The sequence below is a fragment of the Osmerus eperlanus genome, chromosome 6 (genome assembly GCF_963692335.1).
Source record: "Osmerus eperlanus chromosome 6, fOsmEpe2.1, whole genome shotgun sequence".
NCBI classification, from domain to species: domain Eukaryota; kingdom Metazoa; phylum Chordata; class Actinopteri; order Osmeriformes; family Osmeridae; genus Osmerus; species Osmerus eperlanus.
The window spans coordinates 11,338,029-11,350,368 of record NC_085023.1 but is presented as its reverse complement, the minus strand read 5'-3'; positions in this window follow the sequence as shown (position 1 = coordinate 11,350,368).

Below are 12,340 nucleotides of genomic sequence, written 5' to 3'. Positions count from 1 at the left end.
TACAGCAACATTTCACTTCCTCTAGTAATTAAATTTGTATTAAATTAAGTACCTTCCAGATTTTTATCCATATCCATAGAGGGCGCAATACAACAACTTATTCAAAAATTAATTATGTATGGAGGAACACGAGTCAACCATCACCAGATTCTAGCTAAGCCAATGAGAACTCAATTGTGAAATATGATCTATATTGTACGTGTTGACTACACTTGACTAGAGCCTAGGTATGCATGACAGCATCAGTGGAATAACCTAGGCTATTTATAGAAGAACATATCGTAGCAATATTTGCCAAAACTGTGATGACTACAATACGACTAATTTAATCGATTTATTAAATTACATTTGGTCATTTAGCAGACGCTCTTATCCAGAGCGACTTACAGTAAGTAAAGGGACATTCCCCCGAGGCAAGTAGGTTGAAGTGCCTTGCCCAAGGACACAACGTCAGTTGGCATGACCGGGAATCGAACTCAGATATCACACATTATTGTGAGAAATCTATTTGACATAGATTCGGACTCTAAAGCCTTTTAAAAGTAATACAAAATGAAGTTATAAGCAATATACCTTCTTCAAAGTCACTTTATTAAACTATTTAAAAGTAATTTACTGTAGTTAACTTGTAGGTGTACTTTCCCTAGATTATCCCTAGGTTCTGCTGGGGAAACCCCAGCCCCTCCCCCGCATCTCCAATTGCACGAAGTGTACAGCTAAGAGTAAGAAAGGGTTTGTCCTTTTCAATGTATTAGTATTATTTTGGTGACAGAGCAGCAAAGAGAAATATGGATGGTTCTTTAAATACATAAATGCTATAAAAAAACGAAAAGATTCATATACTATAGCCTACATGTGTGGAGTGGACTAAAGCAAGGAAAGGAATTAAGCATGTTTCATAATTGCAAGGGTTAAACCATGTTGTACTATTGACATGTATAGGTAGGTAAAGAGACATTTGGCAGCTGAATTTCAGATTACATTTATTAAAATAATGCTTAGGAAAAATAAAAGCAGGTTCAACAAAGCAAGCTGCAAAACCAAAGGAAAGCTCAACATAATACATACTTTTGATGTGACCCATTGTAAATAAGACATTTTATGAATTACATTATGTAAAAATACAATAAGCATATCATATATATAATAATTAGTTATTTAATATATAGGAAAATGCCATTTATATAATATCTAAAATATAACATATATATATACATAACAAATATGTATAGCTATTTACTTTATCCATTTATTTCATATATATTAGTTCAATAAGATAAGTCCCCATTCAAAACATAACAGAAAATATGTTGTGGGAATGCTGCATGCTACTGAGCCCACTGTTCACTCCCTGTTGAAGCATAAAGAGTCTCCCAGCTTCCACAGCTTGAAGATATAAACAGTTTTTTCAATAGTTACTTTTTAATTATCTATTATCTATCCATATTTATATATTGCTATCGACTGTATATAAGTGTATTCTATTATATATTAAAAGATATCCCATGTGTTTCCTATTTATATATATTTGTATACACTAATGTGCCAAAATATTTATGACCACTCACAGGTGAAGCTCTCATCTCAAGACAAGGATGCCAATCAATGTCTGGATAGATTAGATGGTGAGCGAACAATCAGTTTTCATAGTTAACATGTTGGATGCAGGACAAAAGAGCAGAGGTAAAGACCTGAGCGACTTTGACAAGTTCCAAATTTATATGGCTAGACGACAGGTCAGAGCACCTCAGAAACAGCAAGGCTTGCGGGATATTTTACAGTAATCCTATAATGTCGGCTAATCAAGACTATAGACAGAGAGGGAGAGAGGAAAAGTAAAATTAGTTTTTTTTCTAGCTAAATGTTACACACACGCGCTGTGTTCCCTGTCCTCTTGTCCAGGATCCTCGTTTACTCCACACTCGAGCAACACTTGCTCTTTCTTGACTCGAGAGCTAAAAAACAGTAGATTATTCACACACGTCTGTCAAAAAAGTGCATGTGTTATGTGATGAACAGAATATACTGTACAATCCACTTAATAGATACATACCACCAATTAAGCTTCCGCTTAACTTGTATGCCTCCCCCGACCAATATGAATGATAAGAGAAGACCAGGCAACCAAAGCCAAATGTACCATCCCAGATCTGTGTAAGGACCAAAGAAGCAGTTGAAAGTACGTTAGTAAAGACTTAAAACTAACTGGAAAACCAAACCACACAAAAGGTGCCCCCATTCCTCACCTGGTAGGACAAGGGGTTTGTTGTATCCGTGACAATCACCTAAGAAAAGTACAGTTATTTATTGGGAGAAGTACAAATATTAATTTCAAGTCGAAAAACGTGCAGGTCTTGGAACACAATGATTCAAAAAAGGAAGGGAAGTTGCCAAGGGCGTCGTTAAACCCACAAAAGGTGCCCCCATTCCTCACCTGGTAGGACAAGGGGTTTGTTGTATCCGTGACAATCACCTAAGAAAAGTACAGTTATTTATTGGGAGAAGTACAAATATTAATTTCAAGTCGAAAAACGTGCAGGTCTTGGAACACAATGATTCAAAAAAGGAAGGGAAGTTGCCAAGGGCGTCGTTAAACCCTTTTTATTGGGGGACGCAGTATCCAATTTAGGCCCACTCTGACCTTTAACAGCCAGCTGCACTAGGCTCCTGGGCGAAAGGCCACAAATATGTCTCATAATTTATAGCTGGGCTTCCTGGTTCTTTATGGAAGCATACACATGCTCCTTTCCCCCACTCATCCTTTAATTATTGAAACCTTATTTTTGGGCTTCATGTCTCCTACCATTGTTTAGGGATAACAATACTCAGCCAACAGCTTTGCATCTGGTTTCCACTAATATACCTTGTAATAATATGGTTTCCAATAATACAGCATATACCAAAGAGTGATTACAAGTATCTTTAAGTCCATAATCATTAACCATCTTCATAATTACAACAATATGATGTTTTTTCCACATCACTTGCCAAATAGCCACTGCAGCACGCTGACAGAAGTCCAGGTGTCGGACTCGGCACACAAGTTAGAATTGAGGTAGGCTAAGAAAACATTAAAAAACGAAAGACATTTTCTAAATGATCATCTTATTTTGACTAAAACATAAAAACAATATTACATGAAGCTCAAAAAACTGTATTTGCGCTCAAATGAATGCGAAAAAAAATTGTGCGCTCGCATTAACTATTGAAGTCCCTGCCAAAGCTGATATGAAACTTGCGTCCCTGAACTGTTGTGTAGTTTGTTAACCCTCGTGCTGCCTTCGGGTCACATGACCCAAAGGTTCATAACGAACCATCGTTGTGTTTACCCAATTTTACCCAATACAAAAACAAATATTTTTTTTTTTCTTTTAACCTTCGCAATGTGGGGGGTCTGAGACAGCCCAACGGTTAAAAGAAAATGCTTCACTTTGTTTTTGTATGCGGTAAAGTTGTCGCAATACGACGGTGGGTCACAATGACTGATGGGTCAGAACGACCCGAAGATAACACAAGGGTTAAGCAAGGAGAGTTTTTATAGCCTAGTAGTGCATTGTGCACAGCACGCTTGAAAGAAAAAAAAGGTATATGAATAGAGGCCTGTGCCCCAGTAGAGTTTTATGTCTAACAACGCCCCTGGAAGTTCCTATCAAAAGCATCTAAAAAAACAATTTAATTGTTCCACCTTCAATGCAGAAAAGTACAAACAAGTTTACACTTACACAGGCAGACGACTTCACGAAGTGGATCCTAAAAAAAAGAAGGAAATGTCTTTGGGCATTATGCCAACACTCTCACATGACAGTCCTGACGCCTCCACCCATTATTGCTTTTACCCCTGTTCCTACATTGAAGATTGCAATGACAAAGCATTTCCAGTAAGAAAAAAACTTTATAAACATACAAATATACAGTGGCAGTAACAAACAATACCTGAAGATGTATGCAGTCCTCACTGTACTTCAGTTTCTCTGGGCAGCCTTTAGTGATGATAGACTGAGGGGTTAAAGACAGCACTCTTGTTTTGCCAAATACCCCATTGTAGGTAAGCACGGTGTCCTAAAAAAACACATTTAACTGAGAAATTAGCATCGTATGTTGTTTAATTATGGGATGTAAAACCAAGATCCCAGGGGTATCCACAACTTTTACCAATTTATTTTTGGAATTAGTGAAAGCCAGTTAACACACTAGCTCTGGTTCATATAGACAAAAACAATACAACATCAACAAAGGTTAATGTATTATCAACTCCCTCAGAAATACAGGAATAGAGGATGCATTTGGTTTAGATAGAGAATTTCTCTCGATGCACAGAAGCTTTCTGATTGCTCCTATTCTATTGCTCACAAGGTCAAGTTTTTCCCAATTACTGGATTGTGATGCAGGTGTTTCCTCTTTTCAGTGCAGGCACTTAAGTATCATTCCAGTAATATCTTTGGTGGGTGGTTGACCAGCTGATTAATTACTTTGACTATGGCAAATTTCACCTATTCTACAGAAATAGCAAATTGCTATTTTCTGGAATGTGTTCAATCTAAACTAGATTGAGGAGGATTGTGCAGGCCTTGGATAGTAAAAAAAATGTCCTTCTGTCAAAGCTCTTTAATCCTCAATATTTTGAAACCATTGGTCGGATGCATTACTATTTAACAAACTGAAGCCTAAAGCCATGTTTTGAAGGACATCAGGATGGGAGAAATAGAAATGCAGAGGGCATACAGTATTTTATTGGTGGACACTGGAGAACGTGCTGCACGAGTTTGTGTGTACACATGTATGACCAAAATAAAGATTATATTCTATTCTAAATGGTAGACAAATATAATGAAACACCTGAAGGTAATCTATGGTTTAACATGACTAAATAAATAGAGCCATGATAATGGTATGTCACCTACATATGTATCTACTTACCATTTGTTAGGTCAGATACTTTTATTTTGAAAAGACTTTTTTTACTGCACTATTTGTAGCTTTTTGTTTGGGGTGAGTGATGACAAGTACTGTGTTAAAAAAAGAAGCCAATGTACAATCGGTTGGAGAATGCATTCTCCAACCCTCCATCAAGAGTAAATGGAAATGAGAGTGATGAGTCTAATGAGAGACAATAATTTAGATAATTAAGGCATGCAACAGATGTGGGGCAAGAATATGCCAGACTCGGTGGGTTGCTATTTACTCACATTTTCATCCATCCACTGTCTGTCACATCTGGGTGATCCGGGTGTTGAAAGGGTGAATGTTGTTGTGTCATTTCTATTTGGAGTGCATTTACAGGCATTGTCCAGGGCAGCACAGGAAGTCATCAGAAGCGTAACAACAAAAACTGTTAGGGGAACAAAAAGCAGTTTCAAAAACTATTCCTTGCATTATTTTGGGAATTACTACCTATTGTATTAATTGTATAGTCTATTAATTGAGCTATTGCTTCAAATTCTGTTCTAATAGTTGACGTTTTTTGTCACTATGTAATTCTGGATACCGATATATTTTCCCGATGTTAATAGATATATAAATGCAAGCATTATGCTTGGAGCTTGCAAAAGTTGCTTCCTCTAGTTATATTGGCCGGGTTTCCCAGATTCGTTAAGAAGCTCTTAACGCTAAGAGATTCTTAACGAATCTGGGAAACCCGGCCAATATAACTAGAGGAAGCAACTTTTGTCTTCCAAGATGGCATCCCCATTCATTTCTATGAAAAGTGCTCAGTGGCGCAGTGAGGCAAGCGAGAGTACGAAACTGGACCACGCCATTTTTCCACTTCCGACTCTTCCGGTCTAGCTTTAAACTGTGGCTCTTTTTTTCCCTAGCTCCGAGACCTTGTGCACGCTTGCAACTAGCTGTATATGGAGGACCAAACCTGCCATATTTACAAATGAATGAATGAATAAATAAATGTCCACATCCATGCATTTAGACAGAAATTAACGAATATATGTATTAATTAATTCACAATTGTCAATCAATAGTTACATATATTTTACATTTATGTATTTATTTTTGTATTCATTTATTGATTGATTTATTGATTGATTTATTCATTGATTTATTCATTTATATATTCATTTATTTATTCAATTATTTATTCATTTATTTATTCATTCATTCATTCATTGTTCCCAATATGATGAGAGGAGGCCAGTTGGCGTGGAAACTGACGTTCAGACATTGCAATCAATCCAGAGCCATAGATTTCAATCTAGCTAACGCCTGGGACACACTGGCTGCGAAGCGCCCTGAAGCACCACAATCTGCTACGAATGGTGCGATGCTGTTCACACTAGACGCGCATTTCTCCACGCCGGTCACCAAGCCTTTCACCTTCTCTGAGCTTTACTTTTATACATGTAAAGCTGACATGGTACATAAACATGGCATAGGCTACAGGCTAATTAGGCAACTTGTTGCTCCAACAACCGTCGCAACAGCATCCCATTCCCAACATAATGTGGCAACGTTTAGCTTTTGTTGCCGTAGTCTTTGTAAAATACGTGCTGTGGGGCAGATTGTGGCGCCTCAGGGCGCTTCGCAGCCAGTGTGTCCCAGGCGTTAGCTAGATTGAATCTATGGCTCTGGATTGATTGCAATGTCTGAACGTCAGTTTCCACGCCTACTGGCCTCCTCTCATTATCATATTGGGAACAATGAATGAATGAATAAATAAATGAATAAATAAATAAATGAATAAATAAATGAATAAATATATAAATCAATCAATAAATCAATCAATAAATCAATCAATAAATACATACATAAATGTAAAATGTAACTATTGATTGACAATTGTGCATTAATTAATACATATATTCGTTTATTTCTGTCCAAATGCATGGATGTGGACATGTATTTATTCATTCATTCATCGGGAGTCAGATGGCTGAGTGGTGAGGGAGTCGGGCTAGTAATCAGAAGGTTGCCAGTTCGATTCCCGGCCGTGCAAATTGACGTTGTGTCCTTGGGCAAGGCACTTCACCCTACTTGCCCTGTACTTACTGTAAGTCGCTCTGGATAAGAGCGTCTGCTAAATGACTAAATGTAAATGTAAAATTCATTCATTTGTAAATATGGCAGGTTTGGTCCTCCATAGCTGTACACGTCATACTTTGCGACAACCAGTCGCGAGCATAGATTTATATGGTTGCGAGCGTGTGAGCTAAGGCATTGCAGTGGCAGAATGGGGTACAAGTCCGATAAGAATCAGAGACATGATGCAAACTTTAAGGAAATGTATGCTGTCACTGTATAGTATTCCTTTCACTTGTTTTTTAGAAATAGGCTATAGGGCTAAATATAGGGCTATTCTAGATGGAACTCATCACATATGTTGTTTTTTTTCTTCGTGATTTGAGTATGCTTTCCAACGCATTGTATCGGATTAAATAAACTGTTAACATGAACACTTAGCTCCGTCGTTGTTCTCGCCAGGCAAAGAAAACTAAATCGACACGATCAAAAAAAGAATAATGAGTGTGTTTAACAAAAGCTTCTGAAGGCAAGACTAATATTATTTAAATATATATATATCATTTCCTATTGTGGTTATCAGTTAAAGTACTATTAATCTTCGTCTTTGCTCCAGATAGACATGTCAACAATCTATGTTCACGCTTAACATAATATAATATTATATATATATCATGAACGTTTTTACGAAAAATCAAAAAGTAAAAAAATAACGGGAATAAACTATATTAACAACATTTCATGTATGTGTGACAACCATTTGCTAAACTTGCTACAACAGGTCAGGCAACTCAAGCCATTTCTTTCAGCTCCAGGTAAATCGGCTATCGGCCAATGTGAACTTTTGTGCTCGTGCCCTGTTAGTATCCGCGAGCACATTTGCAGGCAACTTTTATTGACGTAAGCAAATAAATGGGGTGCTAGTTTACCCATTTCGGATTGGTTTCAAACTTAGCAAAAATCAGGAAAAATTATTCTATGAAAAAGCTAGTAGTATGAGCCAGGTTCGAGAATCGAACAAAAATTATTGGGGGAGATAATTTTGTAAATGTTGACTAGAGTTACTAGAATAAAAACGACCGGAAGAGTCGGAAGTCAAACACGAAATGCGATACCACCCATAGATATATCTATGATACCTATGGCGTGATATTTAATTAGACGACTAGTCATTAAACCTAGCATTAGTTGGACAATGTGCAGCTAAATTGCAGCCGGTAAGCATCATACTAAGCGTTCACAACTTTACATGTTTTTTAATGTTGGTGTATTCGCCATGCTAAACTAAACATGAGCTGGACACACTGGATAGATCTCAAATGTTGGCTGGGAAAGTTAAGCGGGTAAATTAAAAAGATATGGATCTTTCACTCTAGAGTGTATTATTTACTGCAGCTTTCATTTCGAATGAAAACCACTAACTATATTGAGTGATTTCGCGGCAGTTCCCTGCCATTTAGCTGCACATTGTCCAACTAATGCTAGGTTTAATGACTGGTCGTCTAATTAAATATCCGAATACATATTTACATTAAAAAACTACTCAACTTATTACGACATTAATTTATACTGTTAAGAGTGTGCTAACCGAATAATCTTTAAATGTTGCATTAAAGTTACATGCCCATGGATATTTTGAACTACTTACCAAATGACTCGCCATTGAAATCATCAGCATTCTAGTTTTGTTCTTATTCGCTGACGTTCTTTGTGTGATAGACAGACGAAAATGTCCAATGATACTAGACACAGAAATGGCTATATTTGATTGGCTTAGATGGTTTTGGGAGCATTGTTCCCGCCTTCTTCTACGGAGACACAAAACTTTTTTTACAAGTACACGAATCTTTTTCTTCTACGGAGACACAAAACTTTTTTTTACAAGTACACGAATCTTTTTTGCAAGTTACAAATCTGTTTTGCAAGTACACAAATCTTGCCTTCTTCTACGGAGACACACATTTTTTTTTGCAAGTACACGAATCATTTTCTACAGAGACACAAATCTTTTTTGCAAGTTACAAATCGTTTTTACAGAGCTCGCTCTCCTGGCACTAATTTCACGCCATAGATACCACCTACATCCACCGGGGCCGTTGCTTCAAGCCGAGGGGCGAGGGCTTGACTCTGCCCAACGAGGTTACTTAAATTCTCGTGCTGTCAGCAGGGGGTGCTACAGCACCCTCAGCACCCCTAGTTCCCGCGGCCATGTACGGTGACAATACCAAACAATACTTAGTTTCAGACAGAGCCATAGAAAAAGAGAGTTGCGACACGCTTTGATCTCGCCGACACGTGATCACGTGGTTCATGTAGCTCGCTGTAGTTCCAAAAAAAACCACTGCTGTCAACCGGTTGAAGTTTCAATGAAGCTGGCCAACGGAAGTCGCTTTCTCAGGCAAATGATGAATGAAACCGGCTCGGTTAAAGAAATCCGATATTCTGGCTATCTTCAGCAGACTCGTATCTACTAAAGGCAGTCCTCCCTGACGTGTTTGGTGTAGAATGGAGTGAAATACAACATTGTGAACACTCACTGCCAGTGAAACACAGGAAAAAAGCTAGAGCTTTTTTGTCACGTGGTTCCGGTAGCTCCATGTAGTTAAACAAAACCCCCACTGCTGTCAACCTGTTTGAATGGTTTTCGGCGGGACAGACAGCAGCACCATCTCGATTCACGGACATTTTCAGTATATTAACACATAATGGCCGGGTTTCCTATGGAAGCAAATCGTTACCAAAATTCAAATGCAAATGCATTTCCAGAAATGCATTTGCATTTTAAGAATGTGGCTGCGTTATTTGACTCATAAATGAAATTAGTAATCAATCATCCTATTTGCATTTTAATTTTCTTCTTCTTCAAGAGTGCTCAATCTTTCACTTAATTAAAATGAAAAATAAATAGACATTTGAGATTTAATTTTCAAAACATGCCCCAGCAAATAGATACCAAAATTCAATTTGAAATGTAAAATTTGAAAATTAAAATGCATTTCCAGAAATGCATTTTCATTTTAAGAACGTGGCTGCAAAATCGTGACCACAATTCAAATTCAAATGCATTTCCAGAAATGCATTTTCATTTTCAAGAACGTGGCTGCAAAATCGTGACCACAATTCAAATGAAAATGCATTTCCAGAAATGCATTTTCATTTTAAGAACGTGGCTGCAAAATCGTGACCACAATTCAAATTCAAATGCATTTCCAGAAATGCATTTTCATTTTAAGAACGTGGCTGTAAAATCGTGACCACAATTCAAATTCAAATGCATTTCCAGAAATGCATTTTCATTTTAAGAACGTGGCTGCAAAATCGTGACCACAATTCAAATTCAAATGCATTTGCAGAAATGCAAAATGAACGAAAAAGCATTCTGAGCGGCGCATCAGAGTGACGTCAGTAGCCGCTCTTCTTCAGCTCCCTGCTGACCGAGCTATCCATCTTGTTCGGTAGGGGGCGATGTGCACATCTGCATTGCATTACATTGCAAATGTGCCGGGAAATTGATTGAATTGCCGGGTCTTTAGAGGACGATTTTGCAGCCACGTTCTTAAAATGAAAATGCATTTCTGGAAATGCATTTGAATTTGAATTGTGGTCACGATTTTGCAGCCACGTTCTTGAAAATGAAATTCTGGAAATGCATTTGAATTTGAATTGTGGTCACGATTTTGCAGCCACGTTCTTAAAATGAAAATGCATTTCTGGAAATGCATTTTAATTTTCAAATTTTACATTTCAAATTGAATTTTGGTATCTATTTGCTGGGGCATGTTTTGAAAATTAAATCTCAAATGTGTATTTCTTTTTCATTTTAATTAAGTGAAAGATTGAGCACTCTTGAAGAAGAAAATTAAAATGCAAATAGGATGATTGATTACTAATTTCATTTATGAGTCAAATAATGCAGCCACATTCTTAAAATGCAAATGCATTTCTGGAAATGCATTTTCATTTGAATTTTGGTAACAATTTGCTTCCATAGTTTCCCAGATTCGATCGTTCTTAAGGACTTAAGAAGGCTCTTAAGAAGGGTTCGGCTAAGAAGGAGCGCTAAGATAGGGGTGTTTCCCAGACGCGTTCTTAACTGCCTTCTTAACCCTCGTGCTGCCTTCGGGTCACATGACCCAAAGGTTCATAACGAACCATCGTTGTGTTTACCCAATTTTACCCAATACAAAAACAAATAAAAATAATTTTCTTTTAACCTTCGCAATGTGGGGGGTCTGAGACAGCCCAACGGTTAAAAGAAAATGCTTCACTTTGTTTTTGTATGCGGTAAAGTTGTCGCAATACGACGGTGGGTCACAATGACTGATGGGTCAGAACGACCCGAAGATAACACAAGGGTTAAGATCCCGCCAAAGAAGCTTCTTAAGAAGCTCTTAGAGGGAGCTGCCCACCGCCGTGGTGCTGAAACTAAGTCAATCGATGCCAGGCAAATCGATCACCCACCACTTTATCAGCGCATAAATCACACACAACACCCTGTTTCTCTTTTTTTTAAATAAACTTCTTTTCCTTTTCAACCATGTGTTCTGTGGATCATTTTGCGTCATTTCCTAGCTTTCAAGCCCTATAGCCTACATGATAGTTGGTATGGGTTGTGTGATGGTAGTGGGTTTAATGTTGGGAGTAGGGGGGTGGCACCCTATGTTGAAGGCAGCGTAATGTTTCCTCCCAATCCAGCACGGATCCACCAGGGAGGGATTGTGGATTGGGATCAGTGTGCCATCCACGACACCAATCACCCGGGGGATCCCAGCCATGGCATGAAATCCACGGTGGACCTGGCGGACCTCGTCCCGTATGGTGGGCATTCTGATGTGTGTCCGGGCATGGCGCAGGAGGATCGGTGTCACGGCTGCCACACTCCGTGAAACCGATGCCTTGCTGAGGCCGGTGCCGTCCCCAACCACCTCCAGGAAGCTCCCCACTGCGTAAAAACGCAGCGCGGCCATGAGCTGCACCTCCGGGCTGAGGGCAAAATTGCATTGGGTTGCCCTCTGACGAGGCGTTGGATCTCCACACGGGGAAGCCGGTACTTGGACTGGACAGCCCGGTCCGACAGCACATTCAGTGGGGAGAAGTGGCACATATGCCCATATTCTACGGGCATATGTGAAGCCCTCTGTGACATGCTTGCATGTAAAAAGGGATATACAAATACATTTGATTTGAAGTGCTGACATAGGCATTTATATAAACTGTCTGGCTTCGCGCACGGCGACGCTGTTGATTAGCAGCGAGAATATGCAGTATTGCAGCCATGGTGTCTCACACGCGTGGACTTCAGCAACGCCTTTATATAGACTAGCAGGTGGAGCCTCTCTTGATGAGGTTCCAGCCGAGTTCAATTACACCTGTC